The sequence below is a fragment of the Podarcis cretensis genome (genome assembly GCF_951804945.1).
Source record: "Podarcis cretensis genome assembly, chromosome: 7".
Lineage (NCBI taxonomy): Eukaryota > Metazoa > Chordata > Lepidosauria > Squamata > Lacertidae > Podarcis > Podarcis cretensis.
The window spans coordinates 62,189,103-62,214,601 of record NC_137176.1 but is presented as its reverse complement, the minus strand read 5'-3'; the positions used below and the strand labels follow the sequence as shown (position 1 = coordinate 62,214,601).

The 25,499-nt window shown below is 39.7% G+C and overlaps 1 protein-coding gene and 1 long non-coding RNA gene across 10 annotated transcripts in view; one reads left to right on the top strand and one right to left on the bottom strand.

The window, feature by feature from the left end:
• Positions 1–25,235, bottom strand: part of ZFHX4 (zinc finger homeobox 4) — a 188,664-nt gene extending 163,429 nt beyond the window's left edge. For 5 of the 8 annotated variants that reach the window (XM_079983018.1, XM_079983022.1, XM_079983024.1 and 2 more), the window contains exon 1: positions 24,765–25,235. The gene's annotated coding sequence lies outside the window, so the exon portion shown is untranslated. Of the gene's footprint in view, positions 1–1,414; positions 1,527–2,758; positions 2,931–22,493; positions 23,015–24,764 lie in introns of those variants that run through there. The other 3 variants (XM_079983019.1, XM_079983020.1, XM_079983021.1) reach the window with 3 other exon arrangements.
• Positions 23,057–25,499, top strand: part of LOC307219765 — a 39,184-nt gene continuing 36,741 nt past the window's right edge. The window contains exon 1 of one of the 2 annotated variants that reach the window (XR_013840524.1): positions 23,057–23,308. This is a non-coding gene — a long non-coding RNA (uncharacterized lncRNA). The remainder of the gene's footprint in view (positions 23,309–25,499) is intronic. The other variant, XR_013840525.1, reaches the window with a different exon arrangement.

Genomic DNA, 25,499 nt, shown 5'->3' with positions numbered 1-25,499 from the left:
TTTTTTTTTTCCATTTAAAAAATTAACAAGGAAATGCAAAGGTAGCAAAATATTAAAAAGTGTAGCCACTTAATTAAAAGAAATAAATCTAATCAAATATAATCCTAGAAGCAAACCATCAAAGAGAGAAGTGATCTGTTTAAGATACATTAGAAGATTGTCATAGTGCAAAAATTAATCAGAATTAGTTTTGGTATCTGAGGTGGCTCAACTGACAGACTAATTGCTCCTGAATCAAACATCACAAAGCTTAGTGTGTAATTTTAATCATTGATGAGCTCCAGGTTAATTATGCTCATGGCATACATACAGTCCAAAATTCCTTTGAAATAAACTGATCACAAAAGCATGAAAACCTAATAATTTTCTAATTAGCCCCAAAATGGGCATGTTTACCTTTGCATATGCCATTTTGTACAACCAATACATGCATCCAAGTAGACAATGTATTCATAAAGTCTACCTAAAGCGGTCTAGAAAAAGAAATCTTATATCAATGTTAAAGTAACTATTCCATCTTCCCCTCCTTGCAAGTATGAGCTAGGATGCAGACTGAGAAATTTCCAAAACTAAATGTTAAGGAATGCCATTATGTTTATAAGAATAGTAAAAGAAAAAGTTCCACAGTTCTTATGCCTGTAGATTTACATTAGGAACCAGGATCTGTAGTAAACAGCAGTTTAAAAGTATTCCAAGAATGTGCCATGCACACAAGTATGCATGTTATACCTAAACTGGGCTGGTGTTTAGTATACATGGAATAATTCTAGGCAAATACAAATCTGGGCTGTCGGTTATCTAATCACCATCTCAGAAAGTCTTTCAGCTACATTTCCCCTTTTGATGATTTTACAGGAACTGATTTGAGGGGTGGGGATTATATCCAACCAATCCCCCGCTAAACATAGAGTAAATAGTACGAAACAACAAGTAAGTCCGTCCAGGTAATCTTAACAGTTGCATGCCAACTGTCAGAAACAATGACCACAATACACAACAACTGTAATATAAATCTTTTAGTTCTTAGCTGCTTATCATCAATGTTATATCAGAGGAAGTTGTGCAGTGTGTACATTAATGAACAATAAAATGTTAGAGTTGCTGTATGCATCAGGTGCCTGAAGATATACGAACTTTATTAGTATAACATCTTCAGCATCAAAGTGGGCAGGGCCCCCCTCTATTTTGTGCTCTAGACTATGTACACTAACCTAAAATAGTATTTTTCTCCCTCCCCACTACAACATAAAAGATTTCAGCCCATTTTATAAATTAAAGCTTAAGCTCTTTGTTTCACATCTGTCCTTAAGCACTAATAAATGAACTCAGTTTTCCTCTGCAATACAAACATCACAAAAAACAAAAATAAAGCATTTTTTAAAAGTTGTTATCATATGAGTTCATAAATACGCACCTGCTAACCTGCTTAGTATGTTAAATTCTGTCAGCAATTCACAAGGCCAATGACTTGGATCGTATAACTCCTTTTCTTCAGAACAGACGGACAATACACCAAAAACCTGCGTTACTAACCTCTGTATTCCTCCTGGAAAAACTCTTCTCTAAACTCTGCTCAGCCAAATTATAAAACCCACCTACAGCCAGCTTTGCTAATGAAAAGGGGGTGCTTTTCTGAACAATAGGAGAATTCCTCTGCATTTAGAATGCAGAGTTCCCATTAGAGCTAAGAATCAGAAACGCCAGTTTACCTCTGTTTTTTTAATTGATATTGTCCCAGCCCTCTTCTACGGTCCAGTGAGACAGTGTTTGTGAAATGATTAAAAAGAACGTGATCTGATCAAGAGGATAGAATAATGGGAAAGGAATGCTAGGTTAGCCACAGTGCAAAGTGCTGGGAAAGAAGACCAAGAGACTTCTTAGCCTATTGTTTTTATTCCCATCTGCTCTTTAGACATCTTAGAACACTTTGATTATTTATTTACTCTGCTAAAAATGGGTTAAAAGTTGCTCACTTATATCAGAATTTGGGAACAAGTTGCAAATCACACACACACACTCACGCACACACAGATGCACACATATATATAGAAAATAAATAAAAATCCTTGAATTATATCAAGTTTCCAAAAGGTCATCACTGTCTCTGCTGTGGCCTTTTCCCCATCCCAGATCCTCTATCAATATGTCATAGTGAGTTAGGCAAAGACAAAAGAGAGGCTCAGTGTGAAAACTGCACATATATCTAATCCTGACAAAGCAATGAATAGGCCTTCACAAGTATAATTATACTTGTTTATTTGTTACCACGTACGGAGAGCTGATGAAAAAATCCATCAAAGTGGTATTATGCAGACACCAAGAGCTTCTTTTCTTTGGTTGCTAAAGCCACATTGAGACTTAAATTCCTTATTGTTAAATTCAGAAGAAAGGGGGGGATTTTGGTTAGACTTTTTTTGCATCAGTTGCTGACAGATCTTTTGTATACAGCGCTGTATTATTAGATGCATTAGCTAGAGGCTTGCTCACTCAGCTCACTCATTTTAGACCATACAGGAATCCATAATTATAAAGTACTGTACAGAGTACCTTTTAAACAGGGTGTGGCAGGCATTTGGCTGACCACAAGTCAAACAGATTTAAAAACAGTCCATTTTCTCACAGTTTGGGTATTTAGAATATCCAAAGACAGGTAAAACTACCTGCACAAAAGTAATGAATGTGCATTCTGAGAGAAATGTTAAGTGTCGAACTGAATATTGTTTTAGATAGTACAAAATATAGTAGAGAGAAAACTTACCATGCTGCTTCTATAATGGAATTCTAGCCTAGCTGCATGTGGGAAGCTTTCTGTACATCCATCTAAAACATGCTTCCATCACATGAACGAAAACCCTGAAGAACCAAAGTAGCCATGGAAGCAACTGCAACATACTGTGGCAGTTGTATGATACAAGGAAAACATTTTTCAGACCAAAAGTACTAAGTAGCCATTACACTCTAACAGACCCTAAATCAAACAGCTTTACAATAGTATGATTTGAGTGTCCAGGGTTGGGGGAAGGGTGCCAAATATGTTCCCCTCACCCTTTTACAGAACAGAATTATATCAAAGTAAAAGCAATATGCATAGTTAATGTCTTTGTGAGCTTTCCAATTTAAAACAGAAAAGCTGTAATTTTTCTTTGCTGGCAATCTGGAAACACTCTGGAGTTAATTACAGCTGATTCAAAGTGAACGACACAAACAAAGACCAGTCTATGTCCAGACAATTATACTGCATTAACCAGCTTAGAGCTTCCTGCTGATGTTTCAGGGCTCTTCTATTACACCCTTCTACCTTCCCAGCACGAAAGAAAATGCTTCTGCAAGAAGGAATTAATGAAGAGAACTGCAAAAGAATGTGTGACGACCTCTCCTGACACGGCAAAAACTTTCCACCCATGTCACGACAAAGGGGAGAAGGTAATTAAGTTTGAATAAAGGGATGTAACAAAATATACCGTGCACTTAAAATAGCACTTTAAAAAGAAAACTAGAAAAGTTTGCAAACTGAATCCCAGACTGGCTGTTCAATCACTATATTGTTTCAATGCATTCTCCTTTATCATTCTTAAAGGCTATCTTTTGGATTTTTAATACTAATATTCTAATGCAAGCTCATGTGACTGATGAGCTCTTCCTCCCTCTCAGGATAGTTTCTATGTTTTATATACTGAAGAATCAGTGGGAGAGCATACACGATAGCAAGATAACATGCTTTGGAATTTTTAATTTAATTATAAGACTGAAATACCATTGCTTTAGTCGCCTGTATTTTCTCCAACGGTTTCCATTAAACCACAGCAATTGCTCTCCCTTTGGGGCAAGACCAGCAGCTCTCCACTAATCAAACTACTGCAGAGTATGCCTGATTTCTCCTGAGAATCATTTTATAACAAAGGCCTTATTTCTTATATTATCCTTGAAAACATTTAACCTGCAGATTCAGAGTTCAAATCATGTGGCTTGGTCATTAATATTTCACAGTGACGTCAGTCCAGAAAGTGAATCATGATAATTGACAATATTTCTTTCTCATGTTCCTTGTTTAGCTGAAGCTCTGGCATTACAAATGAAGTCTAAATACTTAACCTACAGCTAAAAGTCTGGAGTTTTGAAAACACTTCATAGAGCAAAGCAACTTTTTCCTCATTTCTTTCTTTTAGACAAAAGTGCACCTGAATGGCAGTGACCTAGTGAGCTTTAAGCAGTAATCACTTTCCTTTGTCTTATCTATGCAAAGTAGGATTAGGGTTACAATGATGACTGCTTAATCCCTTTGATTTTCCTTTACTAAATAAATATTAATCTACAAATCAATCAAGCCCTTTATTGTATTGCACACAACATACTCCATGAAAGGTTATGTAAATTACAGTCATTTTTACAAGCATGTTCTGAAAAGAGCTCCATGTTTCTCTTTTCACTCCAAAATCTGTATTAGATTTGAAAGTTCAAGTTAATAATCCTGCCCAACACAAAAGCTTAAGCACCACAGGATCAATTAGGTCTTATTTATTTCCTTTAAAATCCACTACATTTATTATTTTGGAATTTATTGGTCACATTTACTATGTTTATTCAAGTATCAATGGCCTCCATTTGTAAAACCATCACAATTTAATCTATTTCATTGCATCCAATATTAGTATACATCATATACTGTGCTGCCCAGTCCTAATCATATTTACTCAGAAGTACACACCACTTACTGAGAAGTAAGTACCACTGACATAAACAGAATTTGCCATCAAGTAAGCATGCATAGGGTTGAAGCCTTAAAGGATGTTAACAATTGTAAACGTTAAAAGAGAAAATATATTGGTTTCACATGTCACTTAAATTAGCAATCTTCTGTGCATGCTAAGACATAGGTTCCATTTGGTATCTGAATACATATGTTTAGGGTCAGAATGAACAAATAATTAATATCAAAAGCTGAAACAGCAACGCCTTCATATCTGTATTACTATGTAAATATGAGACAATAAATATTTTGACATAATTGTCTATTACCATCCAAATATACTTTATAAATATCACAATCTCTTTTATTCAAAACCATTCTTGCAGATTTGATTAGGCACACAGGTTAAATTTACTAAGACTAATAATACACAGAAGAGGAAGAAAATACTTTTTAAAGCATTTAGTGCTATATAACAATACTGTAGTAGTTTTCTTCCAAAAAATAAGTAAGCACTGCAGTTTATTTAAGTAATATTTAAGTAAGCACTGCAGTTCTTGCGTAATTAGCAATACTGCAATGCTAGTAAAGATCATAATGCAGCAGAATATAGAAGAGGCTTTTAAGTACAATACAGAAGATTGTACAAAATGAAAGTAATGATACCACTTATGACTGGAGCACTGCCACACTTAAGGAGCAAGTCCACAAGGAACTGTTCCTGTAGAGTCCCTAGGAATGAATGGGAGTTGTGTTCAATGACACAGGTTTCAGTAGAACTTAACATATGCCCCTGTGCACTGGACTGTAGCATTCAATATGATTTCATATTAGACATCTAGCCTGTCACTAGAATAAGGTTTTAAACAAAGCTTAGCCATTCATAAGCCACCTATTGTTCTAGAATAATCTAGTGGCAAATTTTGTTTGGATAGTGAAAGATCAGCTGGGACATTTGTTTTTATTATGCAAAGCCTCTTGTCATTTTTTTCCAGCGCAAGTTAATTTGACTGCTCTGCATAAGTGAAGTGAACAATTCAGTAATTAACTTTTGTGTTTTAAAATGTATGAACTTTAATTAGTTTTCATTATAAACAAACAAACGTCAGCCGTAATTATGAGCTCCTTGCTTTAACTACATATTATCCCTTTTCAAACAAACTTGATGTCAGACAAATTAAAATCAAGGAGCCAGCAATTTTGAGTTGAATTTTACATGATCTGTCAGTAACTTGATTACTTAACTTCAATATCATTACATGAAAAGTATTTCTGTAAAAATAATTACAAGAATTCCAACAGGAGACAGATTTAATTGCATTGATTCAAAAGATACATGCATATAAGAACCGCATTTAAGCAGCAATGCTATCTTAAATCTACAGTTACCATTCCAATGAAAATAAAAATGCCCCGGTATAAAAAAGACCATTTTCGAGTGGTATCTGCTACTACCAGATACAAAACTAACTAAAATAGTTCTTTAGCCCATCATCTTCATACTTTAAGCAACAAAATATCAATGTGCAACAACTTCAAGGCATAAAGACTTGGAGGTTTATTTACTGACTAGTGTATCTATTAAGACTAGGAACAAGTGGAGCTGTCAGGGCATAATGAAGGTAAATGATTAGTTAGCACTGAGGCTGAGCTCTTCTTCAATGCAATAAGAGTTAATTAAAGTTTACCACCAAACATCAACCAAAGCAGGATGTTGATCAGGTTTCAGCATTAAGTGCAAACAGACAATGGTTGGCAGCAATTAGTACAGCTATCAAATGACATGCAACAATAATTATACATTTAAAACATCCCAGTGTCTGGTGGGGAAAGAGAATCTAATCAGTCCCCTTTGACTATGCATACCAAAAGAGCAGGAAACAGGTATCAGATTTTTCACACTGTAAATCAATAGAACTGAACATACACACCCAAAAAGTACACAAGTATGGTATCTGAAAATAACATGAAATAGAAGAAATGTAGAGACTACTTGTTACAAAGATAAGTTTTGGTTAGACAAAATAAATTACTCTGCTGATAGAGTTCAAAATGGCACATAAGAAGGCAGTCAAGTGCTTAAGGTTTAAAGACCATTGTGGCAATTTTATTCAAAACTCCTACACGAGAGGCAAGGTAACTTGGCATGTCCAGTTCTAGCTGTTAAAGCTCACTGTCACAGATGGAACACTCTTGAAAACGCAGCATCTAGCTGCACAACCAAAGAAACCTATGCCAGAACATAGATATTACATCTGGTTGGAATCAACGGCATATTGCATGAACAGAAATACTTTTCTACTCATGCAAGGTGCCCCCCCCCCAATTTTACTGATTCCTTCATCCCACTGCAGCTGGTCAAACCATATCAGACACTATTCACAAGAGTCTCCTCACCCTCAAAAGTAAATTTTCCAGGGCAGTAGGGAACTGCATTGAGGAGGATGGAAAAAAGTTTCATTGTACAAGTGAAACTCTGATCGCACTTCTGGTTCCAACTAAGCCAGCTCCCAAGGTGCTGTTGCAAGCCGTTTGCTCACAAATGCATGCAGTCAGAATCCTACTTGCTCTTAATCCTACTTGCTCTCAAACCTGTTTTTTCTTTCAAACCGCTTGGCTTAAACCCCCCCCCCCCAAAAAAAAAAAACCTCTCTGCTTTTCACCCCTAATTATTGTTATTCCAACTATAAACAAGGTAGGACACAATCCACCTTTAGGCTCAGTTGCCAAAGCTAGTCCCTTTCTCGAATGAGGTGTTAGATTGAGTGGTTGCCAGCAATTCCAAGCACTATTGGGTGGAAATGATTTTCTGAATTCATTTCAGTCTGGATTGTTGCCTGCATTTGGAGCTGAAGCTGCCTTGGCTGCCCTGATGGGTGACCTGCACTGAGAAAGCCAAAGGAAATGCAACTCAGTTGGTTATTCTGGATCTATTGGCATTTTTTGACACCAGTGATCATTGTATTCTTCTGGATAGGTGCTCTGGATTGGGAATTGAAGACATTGTTTTTCAGTTGCTGTTTTCCTACCTGGAGGATGGATTACAGAAGCGGGCATTGTGGGATGTCTACCCCATAACTTTAATATTATGGGATGTCTAAGGATTCATCTGCCCCTTATGTTGTTCAACATTTATAGGAAGGTGTTGAATGAGTATTATAGAGCTGGATGTCATCAATATGCTGATGACCCAAGTTATTTCTTGGCAAGCTGAGTCAGGTGAGGCAGAAGTGCCAGTCTGATATTTAGAAACAAAAATGGAGTGGGCAAGGGTCAATAAATGGACACTTAGTCCTGAGAAGATGGAGGTCATCAGCAGTGGAGGTCATCAGCAGTGTGTCTACCCAGGCAGCCAAGTGTGAATTGTGTGGTTCAAGTAGCCTCAGTGACATAAAGGATCTTCTATCATTTGAGGCCGATAAGCCAACTGTGATCCCTCCTAGTCAGAGATAGCCTAACCACAGTTGTTCATGACCTGGAAACTTCACAGATGGATTACTGCAAAGGGCAGCATTTGAAGACATTTTGGAAACTGCAGCTAGTTCAGAACACTGAGCTGGGTTGCTGTCCACTGAGATCTTTCACCAGAGTTCTTTTTCTAGGTTTCACTGCTGTCTGACATGCAGCAGGTGGCAACTGCAGAGGGACACTTTTCGTGATGGTTCCTCTCCTGAAGAAGTCCTGCTTACAGACCTCACTACTGTCTTTTAGTCACCATGGAAAACGTTTCTGTTTTCTAGACTTCTAACAAGTCTTTAACTTCCTTAAGCATTTTTTAATGCAATTTTATCATTTATTTCAGTTTGCCATCTTTTTCAGTTTTGTTGTTTTAGCTCATTGTTTTGATTTGATGTTTGAATGCTTTATTACTATCCTATCATATCTTAGATTATCCTCCCCCCCTTCCTACACTGTTGACCATCTTGAGAACATATCTGTGTTGAAGGAGAGCAATATAAATTGTGTTAGTAAATAAATAAATGCACCATTTGTTTGGTCATTATGTTGGTCTAAACAAAAAATGAGGATAGAGGTTTGCATAAAATTTGCATAAGCTTGTGTGTGTTTGTGTGAGTGTAGATAGACACACATTTGGAAATAATTACTGTTTAAATTTAAATACAAAATATCTCATCATAGTGGAATAGATTCTGACTGGGTGACCTATGTGCCTGCTCAGTCTGCTGTTCTGGAGCTCACTTTTGTTGGGCAACTTCAAAGTCTCCGCTTCCCCTTCTTATTGTTATGAACAATATTGTGAGACAAAGATAGATAGCCAAAGGTGGCTAAATATTCACCATCAAGTTCCAGACATTCAGCTCTGACCATTCTTGAATCTATCTTCAGTCCAGAGGAGTGGAAAAGTAACCATCAGAAAACCATTTAGTAATAAGAATGAGGGCTAACCAGATGAAGCTATCTACTGCTGGCTAGCCTAACAAACATTATTTCAACTCAGCCCAAAGAATATACACAGCAGAACTGCTCAACGGTTACAAATGTTTGAGAAACAATCTACATGAAAAACTCCTGTAGATGCTTTATCATTTGATCTCTGCAACAAGGTTGTCACATTCTTTTCCATCAAGGTTCCTATGCTTTCAACTCCTGAAATTCTAAAACTTTGGATAATTAGTCACTGCTGAAGAATAAATCACACTTAAGAGCTACCACAACTGCATGCTCCTGACGCTGTGCAGTTCTGAATATGAAGCAAAGGTGCATAACTCCAGGACAGTGCTTATGTGTTTCCGCTACGAAATAATCACCATCTGAACTGCCTCTTTACCTGTCACATTTCAAATGGCAAGCCTAGGAATTACCATTTGGGCCCTGAAAAAGGCGGCACACAATTGACATTAATTAAAGGTAAAGGTCCAGTCGGGACAACTCTGGGGTTGCAGCGCTCATCTTGCTTTATTGGCCAAGGGAGCCGGGTCATGTGGCCAGCATGACTAAGCTGCTTCTGGTGAACCAGAGCAGCACACAGAAACACCGTTTACCTTCCTGCCAGAGTGGTACCTATATATCTACAGTGGTACCTCAGGTTACAGACGCTTCAGGTTACGCGATTTCGGGTTGCACACTGCACTGAACCCGGAAGTACCGGAACGGGTTACTTCTAGGTTTCGGTGCTCGCGCATGCCACACTTTGCACATGCGCAGAAGTGCCAAATCGTGACTTACGTGGTGCTACGGTTTGCGAACGGTGCAGGTTGCGAACGTGCCTCCCGCACATTTTTTGAACTGCTAGGTTGGCAGGAGCAGGGACTGAGCAACGGGAGCTCACTCCGTCACGGGGATTCGAACCGCTGACCTTCTGATTGGCAAGCCCTAGGCTCTGCGAGAGAATGGATAGATACTGAGAGCTGCTTCACACTTAAAAAATAAATGGTCAAAAAGGTAGTGTACGTGACTTGAGCTTCTTCTTTCCCTGCTTCTGTTATGACATAGGAAGTAGGATGGGTTGCCCCTACCACTTATTTGTAACATACAAGTCAGCCTTAAGGAGGCCAGTCTCTCAACTGCACTGGAAAAAGAGTCTGGGCTCCATTGGAGCCAGATGAAAGTTGGTTTGCAATATAAAGAAAAGGAGCTACTCCATGGAAATATTTAGATACTGTGAATTAAAAATTCAGAGAGAGAAAAATATCCATAGGAAGTAAGAATGATAAATGTCATTCAACTCTGATGGTTCTTTTGTTACACTACCTCCCACAGATGTCCTAATAGAATTAACTCTCAACTGAAAGCTGAAAAGTCACTAAGATGCAGTTTCTCAGAATGTAAAAGATATTCTGCATTTTAACATGATGGCATAGAGCTAAACTAAACTAAACAATTGCTAAACTGCAATAAGACCAGGCTGTGATGTTGGATATCAGTCATTTTACTGGAACGTGTAAATTTGCATCACTAAATTTAGTTAACACAATGCCTCACTATTTTACAGTTATGGGGCTGCAGCCAAGGGCTGTGTGACAGAAATTATCCCTTCTCCCCCCACCCCTCAACAACAAACTTCATTTTCCCAACTAATTCTGTTATGCTAGGGATTTGTGCACAGAGTTTGCTAATCCAAGTATTTCCCTAGAGCTGCATTTAAGCTATAGCCCACTCCCAGCACAAAAGTGTCTCCAAAAGCCCTTTCGCCCCCTTCAGCACTCATACGCTCATTGGTCCTGACATTTTCACTTCAGCCATGACAAATGAGCTGATAGCAGTGATCAGATTGCACACAAGTACTGCTTTATCTAAAGACATATCATTAACTCTCATCACTATCTTCCACTATGATTCTTCTTTTGTTAAATTTGTTGTGAAAATGCAAGTCAGTTTTAACGTATCTAAACCTAAGTAAACACAAATAAGCTTCACTAAATAAGAAAAGGGCAGATATGGACAGGATCAGAACATGACTACTATTAACTAAATGTTTCTCAAGGGACTTAAGTAACTGTACTCAACCTCTGCCCTAGTGCAAACATGCCAGTTAAAAGTCTTCTAAATGTCCCTTCCCCCATTTTTAGAGACACATAAATAAAGTGAATCAATCAAACATGCCTAGTAAATTAGGGAACCAATTTTCTGACTCTTAGGATGACACTAGCTATCTTTTTGTAATGTAACTTCACTTGCATTTTCTGTAAGTAAACTTTCTCATTTCAGCTTTGGTAAAATCAGTTCATCCCTCTAAATTAGCAATTGCAGCACCAAAGCTAAAACGTTATGAAAGAAAATCACTAGGTCCAGAATAAACAGAGCAATTTTTCCATCAAGGCAGAAGAACCGAAGTCCCAGTTACAGAGTTCTCATTGAATCTAGAAGCTTTGCAAAGTATTTGTTGTAACTTCTCCTAGCAATTCAACTGAGAATAAACATAGAGACAGAGTCAACTGTAACACAACAGATCTTGGGAATGGAGGTCATGCTTTGAGGTAAAGTGCTATTCACTTCTGGACCATGCAAGAAGCTCTTTATCCCTGTTCTTATTGGAATCAGTTCCCCTTACTAGAGCAAGAACAAAGCCAAGTGCTCATGTGTGGTTTATGAATAAATCAGAGGTGAGCCACTTTAAGTGCCGCCCGTGATTTTCCTGTTGACAGTGAGCACTTAAACAGGCTTCTAGGACCAGCAACTCCTGGCAATTCTTAATAGTTCCTAATCTGCACCCTGCTTCATTTCAGACAAGAAGTGATTCACCCTATTTTTCCTCAAGTCTTCACCTCTTGAATAACTTTTGTGCCACCTTCCTAGAAGCAGGACTGTCCCATTTCACATGTCAAAACTGCATAAATAAAGCAGATCTTATATAGGAAAATCAACTACTGCTAGTAAAATAAATAAATACTATGAATTGCAGCCCATGTAATTAACAAACTATTATACCACTTAAAATTTCAATCACAAACTATGCTAACATTTCTCATAATTCTTGAAATATCGAAGAATGAATACTGTAAATCCTTTTAATGTACTACTGTCAACTGCTTTTAAAATCAAATACAACATCTTTGGAACCCTATGTTTTAAATAACAAAAATGAAGAGTCGGGATGAATGCTAACACGTCAGAAGATAGTCTTTAATTTACAGCATTGGTGACTAGGGCAAACTATTGCAACATACAAGAAATGAACAGAATGCTCTGAGCTCGTTTTATGGTATTTGACAACACCACTGATTTTAAGAATTAAGGTTCAGCACTGTAGTAATAAAACTAATGTTTGTATTTTAAGTTTTACATCTTAAACTATGATATTGAACTGCCTCTGAAACATAAATTATACTTTCAGAATGTAGCCTTAAGAGCTTTACTTCCCAAGGGTTTCATCACATATACAACAAACTGACCATCCTCATCACTTTGGCCCATGATTTTCTACGTTTCATAAACTTTACACCACTGTGATGAATCAGAAACTGAACAGAACCTATCAAGGAGAAGCTTGAAGTTCCAACTGCATGAAAAAGACATCCTGATTCAACTATAGTAGATCAGAGTTTCACTTCAGTGCTACAAATACCGTTGACAGATCAAAGATTAAAAATAAAGGGACTTCACCAAGAATGTGCTTCATCTTCTTCAGAGTGCTGTAGCATTGAGAAAGAAGGGCCACCAATTCTATTCTATTTGATTGAGTAAAAAATGAGACTAAACGTGAGGCCTGTGTCTCATGGACATGGCTGTAGCCCATGGACATGGCTGTAGCCCAGACGTAAAAGGTCAAACAGTGAAAGTTGTTCTGCACTTTCACCTAGATTTAACAACAGAGCAACTCTAGAAAAGTTTGGTTTTCTTTGTTGTTCTGAGTCCTTTGTATCTTGACCTCAAATTGGATGCAACAGAGAAGACTCTGCCTTTGAAGTTGTAAAGCAGATAATAGTGGGATCTAGGACTGCCAGCTTTTTCTTGGCTCTACTCCTGTGCCACTGAGAGCAACTATGCATTCAGTTAAGTGAAGTTTTTCCTCACCATTTTATCTCTCTGCATGGGAAAAACTCAAGAAGACCATTTTTGTGTTCTCTTACAGAAACAGGACCAAAATCAAGTAGGATCGCAAGCTAGGTGTGGAGTATTGGTGAATCCAAAAGTAACAGCCGCTTACCTGCCAGATGGAGGGAAGTGGCACTTGCGGTCCAGCATGGCTGCCGCTGTAGGACAATATTTTGGCTTCAGCATGGCTGAGGGAGGATACCATGTCCTCCTGCACTGGCCGTGCTGGCTGCTCGGGCTTGCCTGAGATTGCAGTCAATCACAAGTGAACGTGGGGGCACAGTTTAGGGAGTGGGCCAAAGGGAAAACTACTTCCCTTTAGTCTGCTCCCTGGTTATAAAAGCCAGCCATGCCCAGGCCTCGGCCTCAGCCTCAGTCATATAGGCCCACAATCTAGTCCTACATCGCAATACTGTATTACAAAAAGATGTTGAAGGCAAAGTGAATCTCAGTGATTCTAAATTGACTTCTAAATTCAATTATATTGTCACATACTAGGTTTACACTAGCATGAATGAACTGAATTTACATCTAAAGAAGCAGGCTTTTGATTTTAATTAATTTTTCACGACCTTTTTAGAATTGAACTAAGCATACAAAAGTTAGTTTAAAGGCAAAACATGTCCTAAATATCACGTGATTTTATGTTGTTTTACAATATACAAATGAACTGCCACTTCCATTTATATGACAAAGGTGTCTTTCCAGTGTCCACATGGTTCATAGGTGAATGAAACCTTCTTATCGCTACCTGAAAAATTGTAAGTTTCTATTCCGTTTAATTTTGATCTGGAACAATATATATAAATAAATGCAGGTTATCAACTCAAATAGGATTCGCCTAAGAATGATGTGGTGGCACTTTTACTAACCCAATCAGAAGGAATTAAAAGCACATTTTAAAAAAATCAACATCCTAAAAGATCTTCCTATATTGGAAAGTTAGAGGGAGGATAGAGGCCTACTACAAGGTTGCAGTCGACAGAAAAGCAACATGGTGGCAGAAGAAATAGTGGATATTTTGCATATTGCAAGGATGCCTTCCTGCACACTGTACATCTTAAGGCTGGTGTTGAAACTTTTCCTTTCTAACCTATGATCTAAATACTGGTATATATATATAGCTAGCTGTTCATTAAGAAGAGAGTTAGGCTGCATTGGCAGTGGTCAGCATTGCAGACTCCCAGGCAATATAGTATGGAACAGCCTTTTGCGTCCAAGCTTTGTGGCAAGAAAGACCAAGGGAGTAATAAAGTGAATCTGTAAACACAGAGGATGGTATGTGTAATACTTAAATACTGTTGCAACTGCACACTTTTTTATTCTATTAACACCTGGTACATCAAGCGTTAAGCAATAAATAACTACCTGACATTCAGAAGACATCTTAAGGCAGCCCTGTTCAGGGAAGTTTTTAATCTGTGATATTTTAGTGTATTTTTGGTTTTTATGGAAGCCGCCCAGAGTGGCTGGGGAGACCCAGCCAGATGGGCGGGGTACAAATAATAAATTATTATTATTATTATTATTATTATTATTATTATTAACTAACAAATATCATACAATTGATCATTCAATTGTATGGATGTTAACATACAATTGTTAACATCCCTTGTCTCTGTCTCTTCCAACTTTAAAGGGTGTTTGTTTGTTTGTTTTGGATTTTCCATCATATATAAAGTTTAGGATAAAATATCACAGAGATAGTAATCACTTGGCTACATGTTCAAATCTACATCATAATGTGAATATCTGAACTCCCCTACATAAACAAGAACTGAACTATTAGAACATAGAATAATAGAATTGTAGAGATGGAAGGGATCCTGAGGATCATCTAGCCCAACCCCCTGCAATGCAGGAATATCAAACCTGCAAGCTTTGTGTTACCAGCACTAATCTAACCAACTGAGGTATCCAGTGTTGTACTGTCTTTCACTGATAGAAAGTGAACCAAACAGAAAACATTTGTCAAGCTGAAAACAAGCTAGAACTGATCCAGAAAACATAATGGGTTGTCTCCTAGATAAGGTCTCTGCTGCAAGATGTCCAACCAAAGCGTATCTGTTCTTTCTTCTTATCTGATTCTTGTCTGTTTGCCAGAAACAAGGGAAATGATTCTTCAAAATATAGTCACATGGTTTAGTTGACGGTACACCTATAATCCAGCAAAGGCCAGGGTTCAAATCCTAACGTAGTCATGAAGCTCAATGGATGACTCTCCCAGACTAACCTACCTCACAGGGTTGTTTTGAGAATAAAAGGAGTAGAGGGAGAACAGTGTGCTGTATGCCATTTTGAGCTGCTTTGAGGATAGCTGGGATAGAAATGTCATAAAGGCAAGTGGGAAGAGAGAGAGAATGGAAGAAGAAACCAAATTCATGATGCAATAATTGGGGGGGGGGGAGGCCCTCTGCAAGTGAATACTTCAAACCTCTGACAAGAATAATCTGTCCCTCCCCTAGCAGCCCACTAGGTGAGGATGAATAGGGAGGGAGGGAGGGAGGGAGAAGAGGTTGGCTTGTTCACATCTGTATTATTATTATTATTATTATTATTATTATTATTATTATTAACCTTCCTTTATCCAAATATCAGTGGGACGCAGGTGGCGCTGTGGGTTAAAGCCTCAGCGCCTAGGGCTTGCCGATCGAAAGGTCGGCGGTTCGAATCCCTGCGGCGGGGTGCGCTCCCGCTGCTCGGTCCCAGCGCCTGCCAACCTAGCAGTTCGAAAGCACCTCCGGGTGCAAGTAGATAAATAGGGACCGCTTACCAGCGGGAAGGTAAACGGCGTTTCCGTGTGCGGCTCTGGCTCTGGCTCTGGCCAGAGCAGCGATGTCACGCTGGCCACGTGACCCGGAAGTGTCTCCGGACAGCGCTGGCCCCTGGCCTCTTAAGTGAGATGGGCGCACAACCCCAGAGTCTGTCAAGACTGGCCCGTACGGGCAGGGGTACCTTTACCTTTACCTTTTATCCAAATATCACAAGCGGTTTCCACAATAACCCCCCTGTCCATCCCTGTCTTTGGCCCCTCCTGCTGGTGGTATGTGGCCCACAACAGATTATCTATGCCATGATGTGGCCCTCAACAGAAAAATGTCCCCCTGCTATAGGGACTAATATTGCCCACCCAGTTCAGTGACAGCTATGAATGTGTTATGCCTGCATGTAAAAAAATTAATAATGTTCAGGCAGGTTTTAATCAGTTCCCAGAATTAGAAAAAACATTACAAACAAATTACATTACAAATATTTTTAAAGCTGAAAGCTCATTAAAAGGGATGTGCACATTAAATGTGTCTTAAAATGGTAAACATTTTGCTCATAAAACTCAGCTCAACCATTCTTCCAACATAATTCCTTTTTCTTCATTTTTTTTTTAAGTATCTCCCTCTAGACAACTCTAGCATTCCAATCTTTTATGAGTGCAAACTTATTAAAGCAAAAAGAACAAAAAAGACTTAAGAGAACACTGGAATAACAAAATAATAAAATGTGCCTATTACAGAAGACTGTAATACATCCATATTAATTGGCATATCCTAAACTACTTTATATAGTCACAAGTAGACATTTTTCTTCTATAAGGATGGCAAGACTTAGATCTATGAAGACTATTGAACCTGACCATTTCCAATTTCCCCTTAATTATTATGGTAGTAAGATTTCAAAGCTAGCCATACATACAAACAAACAAACAAGAAGATGACCTCAGTTATACTCAGTGTGGTTTGCTTCTCAGTAAAAAAAGGTTTAAAATCTACTTACTTAGGAACACATTCTACTTTTCACAATAGAAGTTACACTTAACAGACATGTGCTGAAGAGTTTGTATTTCACTCTCTATATTCTCATGCAACAAAATAATTTCCATGTACTGTACTCAGAAGTAAGTTTCATGCTGAGTTCAGTGGGGTTGTAAATGTACATGCATTCCTACTGTATGGGCAGCCTGGATTTCTGCATCCTCAGTAAGAATGCAGATGTCCCATCCCATAAACTACCATGAACCATGTGTTAGCTAGCAATGGTTGGGAAACAACCAGTTAGAACATATGTCGCTTGCTTAACAATATAAATTAATGTGTTTTAATTAACACATTTCCCCAAAGTTCTCAGAAAGCATCTTTTACTTTGAAGGTACATCAGTTTTCTTATTATTTTAAACTATGTTTCAAAGATCCACAAACATTAGCAATAAACGTTTACAAAGTTATAAATAATTTTCCTGACATGAAAGCTTCATGAGTCATCTTAGATCAAACCTCTTCTGACAATAGTTCCATACTAAGCTGTCAACTTTCTGCTATTTACAAATATTTACTTACTTTGTAAATGTACAATAGTCCACCAAACTAGTTACATATATTGGTTGTATCCAAGTCATACTCAGAGTAGATCCTTTGAAATCAATAGACTTCAGCCATGTCCATTGATTTAAATGGATCTACTTTAGTATGACTTACTTGGATACAACCTATAGTCCTCAAATTGCGCATGCACACACACACAGGTTCCTTAAACAAACACATAAGTCAAGTTGCTATATGGTGCATTCAAAAGTATTTTTCTCTGGTGACTTCAAATACAATTACAGGGATATGAAAAAGATACTATTTTACATGCAAGCCGATAAATAATCATTTTTTCCATGCTACATCTGATTTACATATGTGCCATGGAACTAATTTTTAATTTGTAAAAGTGCATCAACACATAGAATACGTTAACTGTCCCGGTTACTGTTGAGAGCACATAATTAGAAGCACAGATCACATTGTCAACAGCTAACCAATTACAGTCATAGCTTTAGGCCTCCTCCTGCTCCCATTTAAGTCAATAGATATTTTATCACTGACTTTGCTAGGAGTAGGGACTAGGTCCTTAGTGACATGACTTACGACCCTACTGTAAACATATCAAAAACTGAGCACTAAAGCACACTAAGAATCAACCTCATTACAGCCTAATTTCTATCTAAAGTATTTTTTATCTATCGACAGGATCAAACTGATGCAATTCCTATTTTGTATCCTCGAAATGGTTACTAACCACTTAATACACAGTTCAAACACAGTAAAAAAAAATTTAAAAAACAATTAAAACATTTATTAACTTAAAAACTATGCCTACATATAACAGCTTCAATAAACTTAGCTTATTACTATTGTTTGATGTACACATTCCTCTGATTTAAAAATATATTTTTTCACCTTTGCCCCTCCCCAGAAGCAAAGCCCTGAGAAGACTCGATACCCAATAGTCAATATTTGATTAGTCTGTAATGTTGCTACTACTTACAAACCTGTGTCTATCATCTTCTAGCTGCACCATTATCATACATATTCATCAGCATGATGATGGAAATTCAAGGCATCTTATAAAGTTGCTGAAATCTGAGCTTCTGCTTGTTTTCTCAAGTCTTGGACAAACATAACTTTAGGGAGAGCTGAGCAGAGGCATAAAGAAAGAGAAGCTTGCATTTTCATCTTCCTTTCATCTTAGTCATTCAGTCAACCATTCAGTGCCCTATTCAGCAGAGCTTTTCATTATGCAAAAAAATGCTAATCCTTTCCGATGCTTTCACACTTGTATAAACCCCCATTCCTTCCACTGAAAAGCAATTATATCAGTTTACCTTTCTGTCAAAAACAGGATTAATATTCCAAAACCCGAATCTCCTTTGTTTTTCTATCTTTTGCTTTAGGAAACTAGAGATTATTAGAAGATGTTTTCCTTAGAGCAAGAATACAATATTTTAAATATGATTCTGTTAAGCCAAAGAAGAAAAGGGGAGGGGGGACTTCAGTTGCTGCGGAAACTCCTTTCAGTGACAGAACTGACCTTCCCTTTGCAGAGGCCTGAATAGAATGAGCCTCACTCTGGTCTATTAATCAGAAACAAATTATGAAAGAATGTGGCTGGACTGGTTGACACTATCCTGTCTTGGGAGACTCAGTAACAGCCTAGTAACAATGTCCTCTTCATGGGTAATGAACAGCCGTGACAAATGGGGGCTGAGAAACTATTTATTTGCATATGCAAATTGTCACACAAAGGAAACATGTACAAACAAGTGTCATTGTAAGGTGGATTAGGCAAACAACGCTTTCTTTTTAGGACATTCTGCAGCCCAGAACATTAGTCAGCACAATTAAACCAGTCTCCATGGAGACTAATGAAATTTCACCATGGTATGAGTTAAATTAGATAGCTAGTTATGTGTTTCCACAATCCAACTTGAAATCCATTATTGTCTCAAAACAATGCAGCAATTGTGCCAGGCTGATCTTTGCCAGCTCAACAAGCTCCAAAGTTGACAATTTGCATATGTTAATATAATTAAGCACTAATTACATGAAACCTGTACATATTCACATGCACTTTCCCTGGGCACTTTTCAATTTGAACCTTGGCCAAGTCTTTAACCCTTTGAATTATTTCGGAATAGGGAAGCTCTGCCTTGTGGGTACAGCCCCAAGGCAGATGCAGGAAAAGCTCTTCATTTATAAATACAAAGCTTAACCTGGCTTCTCATATTTCCATCAACAGAGACAGAAAATATTTTCAAATATGCTGGGAGAGAAGGCTCTCTAAAGCCCCAGCATTGCTACATTTTAAAAAATGAAAGCACTCAAGATTAGGCTAAATAAAATGTTACAGATTCATTTATTGTCACTGTCATATGTTGAAAGTTCAAAAGGGGGGGGGGGAGCCTGGATTTGATGTCAGTGCTGTGACAGCAATAAAAAAGGAAGGAGAAGAGAAGAAAAAGAGCAGCTAGGAACTAATGAGCTTTACATAAATATATGCTGAAGCAATTAAGCAGTGTTAATTACTATGACAGCAGTTAATTGAATATAATTAGATATTTTAAGCCACTGACTAATGCACAGTTAAGATTAATTTTATTGAGATTAATTGTAAATAAGAATAGATTAACTGTGTTTTGACAGGCAAGGAGAAGAGCAGGACTCAGCACAGACCCCCGAAATCATATATTATTTTAATGTCACACCTCAGAATCATCTCAATAAACACGACTTTTCAAACCCAGACAGGAATCTTGAAGAAAAACAAACAGCTTGCAAAGATTAAAGAGCCTTTTGTCCTTTTTTCATGTACATTTCTTTTAGCAGACTAAATTAAGCGAGTCTAGTGTATGTTTTTAGGAAGGAACATTTCACACTGAATGGAAAAAATGTTCTATCACATACGAAATCAATGCAGCTGTGCGGAACTTGGTCCAGATGGTCTAAGCCTATAAAACAGCATCAAAATGATAGACAGTAGGGCCTTCCCAATATGCGATAAAGTCACAACCTTGTATGTGACCTAAATTTTCTGCCATGTATGGTTTCCTCCTTGATCGCTTTCCATTTTTAACTAATCATGAATATTCAAAAGACCACTCAATAAAAACTACCAATGCACATCCACTTTAAAAGACTAACATCTCAGTAAAAGATCCCTTTTCTTAATTAATTCAATGCAACTAACATCACTCAGCCTCAATAGCAGACTTTTAATATCACTTATGTTAACTAGCTTAACATGCTTATTTTTAGATATTCTTCAAAGAAGACCTAAATAATACTCACTGCAAAATAATCCAAGCATGCTGCTGGTGGTGGGAAAAATGCATAAAAATGCAAACAAATCACTAACAAGAAAGAAGCCTCAATTGATTTCAAAATAAATCAATAAGTGATTAACACAATATTTTTAAAGCAGCACAATGTATATATCATATATATGCATATATTCAATACCTTTTTATCTCTAAATTGAAAAGGGTTTTACAGTATTGCGCATGCCCCTACATTGACTATGAACTTCTTTGCAAAGCCTTTCGTCTTTTAGAGCGAAAATCCAAAAATGGTCTGTGAAACAAGGCTACAACAAGCCATTCTGCAGTGAAAGATTTTAAATCATCCAGCCTCTTCTAATAGACTTGAGACTTATTGAGGTAGAAACCATAAAAAATGAAGAAGGGAAATTTAATCCCTGAAATATTGATTTGCACATTAATATCATATAGGCAGAGGGCAATTTGGCTTCATGGAAATGACACATTGTCGACCCTTGGTGAAGTCAGAGCCAATCTAACTGCTGAACATGTCTGAATCTCAAGAGTTATTAAGGGCTTCCCTTCTTGCCTATATGACTTTTCTCCAGCCTACCAATGCAATCTTAAATGTATTATCTTTAAGAAATAATTGTAAAACCTCAGGGGTTTTCCAGTTAATGGAAGGAAGGCTAAACCACATCAGATTCTGAAATGCAACATTAAACCCTTGCAATCAACAAAACCACCTCAATTCTCATCCATCCAGTGCAGGATCTAATACTGTTATTAGAGATAATCAAATTCCATTGTGTAAATTTAAGCTCATAGTCAGAATAGAAGCAGTAAATTCTGCAATATTAAACAGTGATTTTCTCAATAGTTCTTTACATGGTCTCTGCTGGTGAACAATAAAATCTTTATATAAACACAACCTTATGTCTATTGTGAAAGATACAAGGGATGTATTCCCTACAAGCTTGCATTTAAGGTAGTATCACTCCTATTCCTACCAGCAGGTACTACCACCACTGCTATTGTGACTTATACAGATGGTTTACTTGACCTTTCTTTGTTCTTTGAGCAGATTTCACTTCTGTAGATTTATAAGTATTCTATTTAATTGGCCCTATATGTTCATTGCCATTAGAAGGAAAACAACTAAATCCATGTTTACTTTGCAGAAACCCTTCAAAACCCAAGGCAATGCCTATAGATGATGCTACAGCCACAGCATGTAGGTCCTACAGTATGAATATTCAGCCAGGCTCACTGAATAATCCAAGTGAGTCCCAGCTCTCAAGCCAGGTGCAAGAGGTTAAAAACAGCTGGCTAGCCATCTTTTATTCTGGTGTGCCTTCCTGCAGCCTGAAACAGCCTGATATAGATATACAGATAAACAGATATAGATATTCGCTGTTGTTGCAAGGATTGCTTTTTATTACAGTATTACAGTTACTGCAATTCTATTCTATTTTTTTCTAGAATCCCATAGCACAGAAGAGAAAGAAATTCCTTCAAAGTAGCGTTGAATAGAAAATGGAACAATCATATTTTTTTAAAAAAATATTTTTTCTTTTCTTCTCCAACCCTCCAGTCCTGTTTATTTTAAGTCTTTTCCATTGCCCCCTTTCCTATCTAGCCTTTAAAAAGCAAAGTCCCTTCTCACTTGCCTTGTTCTGTCAGTTTTGTCAGTAAATAGAAAGTAAAACAAGGGTTGATGGCACTGAGAGTGTTACATACCCAGACTGTGTTTTTGCATTGCTCTCAATGGAAGCGATCGATGCCCATGTCACAGTGGTGTCCCAATCGCAGCCAAGTCTCTGCCTCAATCTAACCAACAACAGGCAGGGCTTCCAAGGCTGCTGCTCACTACCTCTTCCTTCCATCCATCCACTGAGACATCCACCAAACTCTCAAAGAGAGAATAAACTACAATCTGCTCTTCAACCACCGCTCCTAAGGATCGAGCCACTGGAAATCCTTCCAAAGGGGAATCACAATTTCAAATATAAATATAGGAGATATTTATCCACCTTCAACATCATCAACCCTCTCCTCTCTTTTTTTTCCTCCTCTCTCTCTCTCTCTCTCTCTCCCTCTCCTTTGCCAGCTACCTGATCCTTGATTAAAAATGGAACAGGGTTAATAATAATATGAAAAAGGCGATCGGAATGGAGGAGAGGAAATGCAACTGTCAGATAGAGGGATAGTCAGACTTCCTGGGTGACCCTGGCGGGGTCTGGCTCAATGTAAATCCACCATCTTCAGCCTGGCAAGTTGTCTGTGGGTTGAGAGGCTTTTTTGTGGTGGGGAGGGCGGGGAGGGGGGGTGTTATGTTTGCGATGTATGTCTTGGTACCTAAGGTGGAAGAAGAGGAGGAGGAGGAGGAGAACAGGAGGAGGAGGAGGAGGGTGTGCGTTATTGAATGGGAGCGAAAAAGCCTCCTCGGGACGGCGCGGAGGCTGAACCCGGCTCGCGGAGCCTCCTCTCTCGGCTGGGCCCAGTGCCCCGAGCAGCCGGTGAGATCGAGACCCCCCTCCCCCTCCGGCTAGCAGGTAACAAAAGAAAGGCATCAGCGTGCGCTGGGGGGCGAGGGGCAGGGGGCTGGCGGGCGGGCGGGCAGGGCAGGGCAGAGGGGCCACAAGCCGCCAGCCGCCAGCGGTGGGGCCAAGTTTCCCGATCCCCATGTTTACAGGCGATGGTCAGGTTGCAAACGCAGGGAGGGGAAGCCGAGGCGCGCCTGCCATGGAGCCGCGGCGCAAGGAGGAGAGCTGCACTCGAGGCGAGCCAGACCCGGAGCCGCGGCGGGAGAGGGCGAGGGGCGGACCGGGCTCACACACCGCATTGGGCCGGGTGGGGTGGGGTTGGGGGGGTGGAGAGAAGAAGCGATGGGTTTTTTATACATTAAAAAAAAGGAAGGAAAAATTGGCCAGGGTCCGATCCCAACAACGCCGGAGCCCCGACTCAAGGAGGGAGAGAGCGCAGAGGAGGGGAAGGGAAGGAGGAAGCCGGCGGCTGCCTTTTCACAAAGGAAAGCGGCGGGCGAAGCTGCCCCAGCCCCAGCCCCAGCCGGCAGCGGCGAGCGGAGCTCCTCCGGCGAGCCAGCTCGGCAGCCGGGGGTGGGCAGGCGGGGCGCAGCGCAGCGCAGCGCAGCGCGCTGGGGACGGGCAGCCCGGGGAAGCGAGCGGCGGTGCGCTCCTCTAACGGGCTCCTCGCCGCGCTGCCAGCCGAGGCACTCGCCCAGCCCGGCTGCCGCAAAGCACAGCACCCCACAGCATCTCCGGCGCGTACACACACACACACCCAAACGCACGCGGAGGACGCAGGGGGCCCTCGGAGCCCAGCGCCCTTCGCACACCCCGCGCATCGAAAGCCAAAGACGCGTCTCTGACCCCAAAGGCACCCCAAACTTTCCCCAGAGGCACCGCGCTCCGGAATCCGGGGTTAAAGGGGGTCGGAGGGGGAGAAGGGGACAGGGAGGCAAGTACTTTTGACAGCCGTGTCGTGGTTCCAAATAAGACCATTGCCCAGCTCATGAAAAGAAAAGGGAAAAGGAAAGGAAAAAAGAGACACCACCGAAAAGATTCTCTTCCGCCAAAACGTCTAAGGTCCTTCACTTAATCCGAAAGTTACAGCGTGAAAAGGGGGGGAAAAAACAACCCCGGACACCCCCGCCCGAGCCCCATCCACCCTCCCGGAATTTAAAAGAAAGGGAGAAAGAAGGAACCCCTCCTCCCGTAAAGCGGTACCTAAAAATGGGGAAAGAGGTAAAAAAGGGGGGCGAGAAAGGGAGAGATAGAGAGGATCTGGGGATGGGAGTGTGTGTATGTGTGTGAGAGAGAGAGCGAGAGAGTGAGAGAGGGAGAGGGAGAGAGGGAGAGAAAGAGGCAGGCAGAGAGGGAGAGCGAGAGCGAAATATCAAAGATTGTGCAAGATCAGCCTGGAAAGATAATCGATACTCGACCTAAATTTAACACAAACTACTCAATAAAAGTTAAAGAAAAAACTTACTTTCCATTTCCCCTCGCAGTTCTTACTGGATCTTCGCCTCTCTGTTTTGTTTTGCTTTATTTACTTAACAGCTGATCACATCCAAGTAAACGACAGAAGGTTCATTAAAAAATAAAAAAAAATAATCCTCCAACTTTATTGGGTGGAAATAAAAATGATTGAGCAAGAAGTGGGGGGCATGGAGCGGTCCTTTGGGGTCCGGGAGTTGTTAAAGCATGTGGCGACCGCGGTCTCGCTGTTTGGTTGTGAAGGGGTTGGGAAAAGGAGGAAAGGAAATGAAAATCCGATATGTCTTTATTCTGCTAATTATTATCGTTTTAGCCCTGTTTAAAAAAATGGCTGATTAAGTTGAGTGCGCATGTCTTTGTGTGTCTATTCCCGATATGCACTCTGGGAATGAGAGAGAGAGGGGGGGGAGAGAGAGAGAAAGAGAGAAGAGAGCGAGCGAGCGAGCGAGAGAGAGGTGTAATTAGTGAGGTGATCAACATTCTCCAGACTGCAAATGACGCGCAGCCCGGACTTACTGCCGCTGCTGCTGGGGGCTCGCAGGGGCTGCGGGAGCCACACCACTGGCCCTAAAGCAGAGCGGGCAGCAGGGAAGCAGCTCGTGGACACAAACACAAGTCTGCAAACTTCATTAGTAACACAGACACACACACAGACACACAAAGTAGATGGCTGGGGAAAATTAAAGAGAGAGAGAAGAGGCAGAGGGGAAGGAAAGAAGATTTGCTG